This window comes from Saccoglossus kowalevskii, chromosome 1, assembly GCF_978046115.1.
Source record: "Saccoglossus kowalevskii chromosome 1, keSacKowa6.1, whole genome shotgun sequence".
Classification (NCBI taxonomy): Eukaryota; Metazoa; Hemichordata; class Enteropneusta; family Harrimaniidae; genus Saccoglossus; species Saccoglossus kowalevskii.
In genome coordinates this window covers 16729140-16735377 of record NC_140641.1, presented here as the reverse complement: position 1 = coordinate 16735377, position 6238 = coordinate 16729140, and the positions used below count along the sequence as shown (strand labels likewise).

The window sequence follows — 6238 nt, the reverse complement described above, 5'->3', positions numbered from 1 at the left end:
ACCCCTAGGTTGCATCAATTTGCTAGCAAGGCCACCTAAGATTGATGTGAAAAAGTTCATAAAGTTGGATTTCTTTCCGACGGTGGCGGCGCTGCTGGTGACGATATCAGGATGATTCAAGATAGCGACTGAATTCGTTCACCCTATATGCGCTGGACGTTTACGTGGCTTCAACTTACATCAAAAGAAGTCCTCCACTTTAATATCCTATCATTCCTTGCTGCTTACAACAATTGTGAATTTCATATACGTGGTTACGGTACGGATTAGCAAAGAAAACATATATCGACGGCATTCTGCAGATTTTCAAGCACCTGTTAAACTGGATATTGAGGAAGAAACCCCATGAAAGAGTGTATTCACAAAGCTTGCATGCAAGTTTTACTCTTCGATAGATAATGATATTTTATTTTGGTAATCGATGATGTTATGCCCCAAAGCTTGACCCGTGTCACGTGGCTGACAACCGTTGTCGGGGTATCTCACGGGATATCGCAATGAGCGGAATATCCACTATTCATCATGATTTCATTCACATGAAAAAATCCGGTCGACACACTGTAGAACCTGTGTAGAGTTTACCACGCTCAAGTTTGCTATCTGAAATGCAATGAACAGCATTTATGATAATGCAATTGAATTTATCATTATTGATAAAACAAAACAAAAACGACATCATCAATTGTGTGCACGTATACATGTTATATTGTGGAATTATTTTAGTGATTGTGCATTTATGTGCTCAAAACACCCGGCGTTTATGTTGGAACCAAAATGTAGGTAACTGTGAAATATTGAAGTAACGTACTACGTATATGACAACAGAAGGCAGCAAAGCAAGCCTACGCGTTGATCGCCAAAAGAAGGCGTGATTTAACGATGTCGCCGGCCAGGCATTCTCTTAATGGTGGCACATCTAAGTTGACATTTTTTCAAAAATAATCGAACGATTTATTTTATTTTATTTATTTTTACGACAATCATTGCCCAATCAATTGAATTACCTTTCTCGGAACATATATATGTGTTTATTTTAAAAACGAAACATATGTAACAAAAAAACAAAATAAAAATTATCTTTCAGTTTCCTCCAAGCCAGCGACCAGGAAACAATCCCTGTATTATCTTACATTTACAACGTACATGTACACACACATCAATATCTATATCAGAGGAATATATTCATGAGCGCCCAGTAGTAAAAAAATACACAGAGATATTTTCTTCACCTTTTTTTCAATATATTACTTTGATATTTATAGTTTTGTTATCGTACGTTTGAGAAGTGTCTAATGTTTGCCTCTTGTCCATCCATGGAGCTAATCTATTTTTACCTCCATGGTCCATCAGACATGGGTTGTTTATGTTTGTACAATCTAAGGCGACAAATTGGTTAAAAGTTGACCTTCTCCTAGTCGTCTCATTTTAAAGTAGCATTACAAAATATTAAAAATGTAACAATACAGAGTAATTTCTGCATATATATATATATATATATATATATATAGGTAAGGTAGCATTTTTATTTCACGGTATATCGTAATTCAATGTGTTCAAATTTATGTTAATTATTCATAGTTTAATCATCCATATTGCGTTTTGAATTTAACAGTACATCGATTCTAACAACTGTTTGTTCAGATAGGTAACTTTTATGATTTTCGACGTTAGTGGCGCTGTTGCAAGGATGGCGGGCAAGTAAATTGATATGTGATGACGATAGGATTTGAGACAGACCGTAATCATCTGTTCAGCTTATCAAAAATTGTAATTTGTTATCATTCATAAAATGTTTTTTTTTTTTTTTTTGCATCTTTTGTAAAGATTATGAAAAACAAAATTAATTAACGTGAAACAGTGAGTCTCTGATAAATCTCATTTAAAACACCTGATCATCAAGACAAGAACTCGATAAATTTGTGGTAACCATGGTTATGATACAACAATCAATCACAAAGGCTATTTTGATCTTTTGCAAACATAGGACATTATAATAATGTTTACGTTCATTCCAACTCACCAAACTATCAGGGGAAACAAATATAATGTTGTAAATTCTTCAACTTTTTATCATGCCTAATTCATTCTCCAACAATTTTTAAATTTGACGCAATAAAGTTAGAAAGTGTTCGCATTTGATACCGAAGTTTATTTTGAAAAATTTGATCAATTAACTTCAAAACAGCAAAATTCATGGTGACTGGCCACGTGGTAGCCCAAAACAATCGTCACGATGAAGACCAGGGCCAGGCAGTGGATTATATATATAAACCAGTAAGAACGTTATTTACGACGAGTCTAAGTTATCGAGTAACTGTGTTATGTTATGTAATCAATTTTCGCGGACATTCAAAATGATCCCAGAACTGGGGTCGGTGGCCTGTCTATCTACTAATTTGCATAACATTATAAAGTGGGTGCATTTCATTTATAATGCTCTGAGGGTGTTTGCGCTATAGAAGGGGGCCGGGGACATTTAAATGTTCAGTTGTTTGCTCTTTTTTACTTACTTGACGAAACCTTTTGTTCAGTAAAATATTTTGTAGTGATAGATTTTGTTTTCAGCATATTTCATGAAAACGGCAGAGGGCGCTGCACCCTGTGGCAGGCGCCGGTCACATTACACCATAAACGCAATGTTGGGGGATACAAAGGTCACTTATGTGTGTTTGTTTAAATTGACACACCCATCCCCCTAACTGGACGGGCAAATCTAGATAAAATCTACTGTCTATATAAATGTTTAATTTGTTATTGAGAGTTAGAAGAAATACGTGTTGAGCTAGGGTGTCTTTTTGTTAAAGATTCGACTCGGAGTTAATATTTCACAGTTGTTACAGGTTATCTCGTATGTCATCATATTTTACAAACTAGGAACAAGTAGAATTCAGGTAAAATTCATTGGTTTTTGCCCCATAATTAACATATTGAGACACAGTTATACCAGATAAGTATATTACATTATAACTGTGTTTATTCTGCAAAGAAGGGTGTAACGTAACGAGGCGATGAGATGCCCTAATGTTATTAGATTGTTCGGGTGAGACATGTCGTGACATTGACTTTATCTTCTTCATGGACGCCATGTTGTTTTGATATTTGTTGTAGAACTGAAAAACATTCAAATCAAATGGTCACGGCTTCATATAGTAATTATGTGTTTGTGAACCAGTCACGTTCCCACAGTATAGTCCATATGCCGGTATATCGCATCTTTATAACGAACGATTCAGACAACGACTGAATATATACTACACACGAATACGTGGGCTTGTACATGATGGACACTATTGCATGTCCGTGTTAATTATTAGAAAAAAATACATCTTTCAACACGAGACAATCATCACCGCCCACTGTGCCAAATACAATTTGTTCTACCACCAACATTAAGTAAGGTAACTCCCATAGTGTTCTAGTGTCTTGTTATACCAATTTGTGCACATTCAAGTTCATATCTTGTAATTTGAGTAAATGTTATTCAGTCACATCCCTCGAGTGTATGTCTGGTTGATTTCCAGTACTGTATTACACCCCCTCCTCCATGGCACGAAATGCGTTTCTTTATCAATGCTTTTTTTTTGTTTATAAACATGCGCACGTATATTGTTTCTAATCGAAAAAAATAACGTTTTTCTTTTTTCTTTTAAGGTTTAGTTGACCAAATTTAAGTTACTGCTATGACTGTTTAACTGTACATGTGTCTGGTAAACATAATTCTAATTGATGCGATGATTGACCCCTATAGGTCACACATCCTGGTACTTTCTGGTGGTGTTGTTATTTTATAGCAGTAATAATTCCCCATATTGTACACCAGTCATTGCCATGTTAAACATTGTTTGTTTAATTCCAATGACAAATTGCATTGTTGCATTGGGGAAGTGGTGATTGGGAAAATCACATTGATTGTGAATGTGTACTCCCAGAAAGTGACAGGGTATTGCGTACGGTCTATTGTAATAAAAAAACATCAAAACGAATTTTATTTTGATTAACTGCATGTCCGAATCACATAATCTTAAACGAACAAACGTGTGCTGAGGAATAAAACAAAACTAGACCGCTGAATCGTATGGAAACAGTTTTCTGTAGGCGACGCCCGCTAGCGACGAAGTGCTACAGTGACGTCAAAAAGGCGTAAATAAATGAACGTAATGAAGTTCAAACCGATGGATGATGTTTGGTTGTGTAGTCGATCCTCATTTAGAATACTCTCAAATATTGAAAAACTTGGCTGTGAAGTTTAATCAAACATTGGTATAAATAATTTAGACTTAACTTCTCGAAAATCTACTGCAGCCTTAATCAAATAAATAGTCAGCTAGCCCGGGAAATACTCTTTGGAAGTTAATCCTGCGACGTAATGCAATGGTTAACAGCTATTCCGCTATTTCATTGGGTGGTTGAGCTCAGTTATTTAAATATTTATAGTTTTTTTTCAGAGCAGTCCTTGAGCAGTGGAGATATAATGAGTGTTAAGACAACTAAAGTTGAGAAGTGGTGCACGATTGCAATCACCATATTTGGCCTGGCTGCTCTCGTACTCTTTATTTGTATGGCTATATGGTTTGTACCTGAATGGGAACAAGAAACAGGTGAGTGTATATTGATTGGCGCCACCAACGTCGACGTTTTACAGTTATATTGTCTTTTGCATTTACATTGTTTCATTTACATGGACACTCAACATGTTTTATTTGTTGTTGTTTTTTTCAGTGGAGTCAACGACAATCGTAGGAGTGAAAAATATACTTGGCGGGATAGAAGATATTGCGGCAAAAGGGGTCGTTATCGACGGAGCCAGTTCGTTAAAGGTATGTTATCTTAGTAAAAGAAGTTGTTCCACTTTATTTATGTCATTTACGGGAAATTTATTTATGTCATTTCCAGATCACTCTAAACATAATGATGTCCTTTGGTTCAGTCGATTTGGTTGATATTGCATAAACAAGCACAACTACGTTTACTGAATAGACTACTGCGCTCTGGCAAAGATGCTTTCGGTGTTCTAACCGCAAGGAACTCTGGGAGGGAGAATTCGACAAACGCGAAACTATTTTGTTTTTGGATTTCCACGCTTATTAATACACGTTTTATGGGGGTCAATTTTGACGAAGTAAAATATCTCAACTTCATATTCCCCTCAGAAAGATAGAATATTGAACTGTAAAAATGAAAAATTAAAGTTCAAAATCTAATCATTCGATTTTTGCGGCAGGCGTTGGATCCTTATCTTTCACGCATTACGCGAGATCTCGCAGTAAACTGAAAATCACCTATTAATTACCCGTACTTGTTTCTTTCTTCACAGGATCAATATGTATGAACAGCATGAACACACTGGCGTAATGATTCAACCAAACAGTGCCTGGATATATATGAGTTGTACAAGATGTTAGAAACACAAACACATTATATAATACACGTGGTTATAGTCGGTCAGGTCTATTCGACCTGCAATAGTGTATATTATGCGTACGTCAAATTTTTAAAAAGTTGCATTCTCACTTTGCGTGTCCTGTGAAAAATCTCTCACTGTCCCCCGACATTTCCACTTTGTGTGATCCGTAGAACACCTTTCACTGACCCCTGTAAACATAAGGGCTTTGGATTTTGTACAGTTAATTGAGAAATCGTATCCAAGGGAATCCAAAAATCAAATATACAAAGACATCAAAAATAAAGTGGGCTTGAATGATTACAATGATGGCAATTATGTTTGATTTTGGTGATGAAATACGTCGACTTTTTGGGCAGGCTAGCTTTAGTACTAGAATACTTCATGATGATTCATTACTAAAGCAGCTGATTGTAATTATTTTTTCACAAGTTGATCACAACAATTAGACTAAGTAGGAAAGGTTCTTTATATATTACAAAGTGGAAATGCAACTTATATTAACATACACATCCGTAATAAATCCAAACAGCATACGTTGCTTCGAATTTGTCCGTATGTCTGCATATGCGTGTTTCTAACGACTCAAAGTTTACAATATAAATTAAGGGGTTAGCATACGTTCGCTGGTTCATTTTTTTGGCCTCAATTTACAGACTGAAACATACATTTTACCCATGCATGTTATATACCATAATAAAGATCTTGTTTCAAACTTTGGAAATATGGCAATTTCTTTAAATTATGCAAATACCAAGTCACGTGATCACAAGAATACGCGAAAATGGAGTAAAACGGTTAATGACGCAATTAATAATTAATTTGCAGCACGATTGA

At 35.6% G+C, this 6238-nt stretch overlaps 1 long non-coding RNA gene across 1 annotated transcript; it reads left to right on the top strand.

Annotated features, from left to right (window-relative positions):
- Positions 1-2843: 2843 nt before the first annotated feature.
- On the top strand, positions 2844-6125 carry LOC100378395 (uncharacterized). The gene is made up of 4 exons (XR_013422801.2): positions 2844-2891; positions 4446-4598; positions 4720-4817; positions 5315-6125. It is a non-coding gene; the product is annotated as an uncharacterized LOC100378395 (long non-coding RNA).
- The last annotated feature ends 113 nt before the right edge of the window (positions 6126-6238 follow it).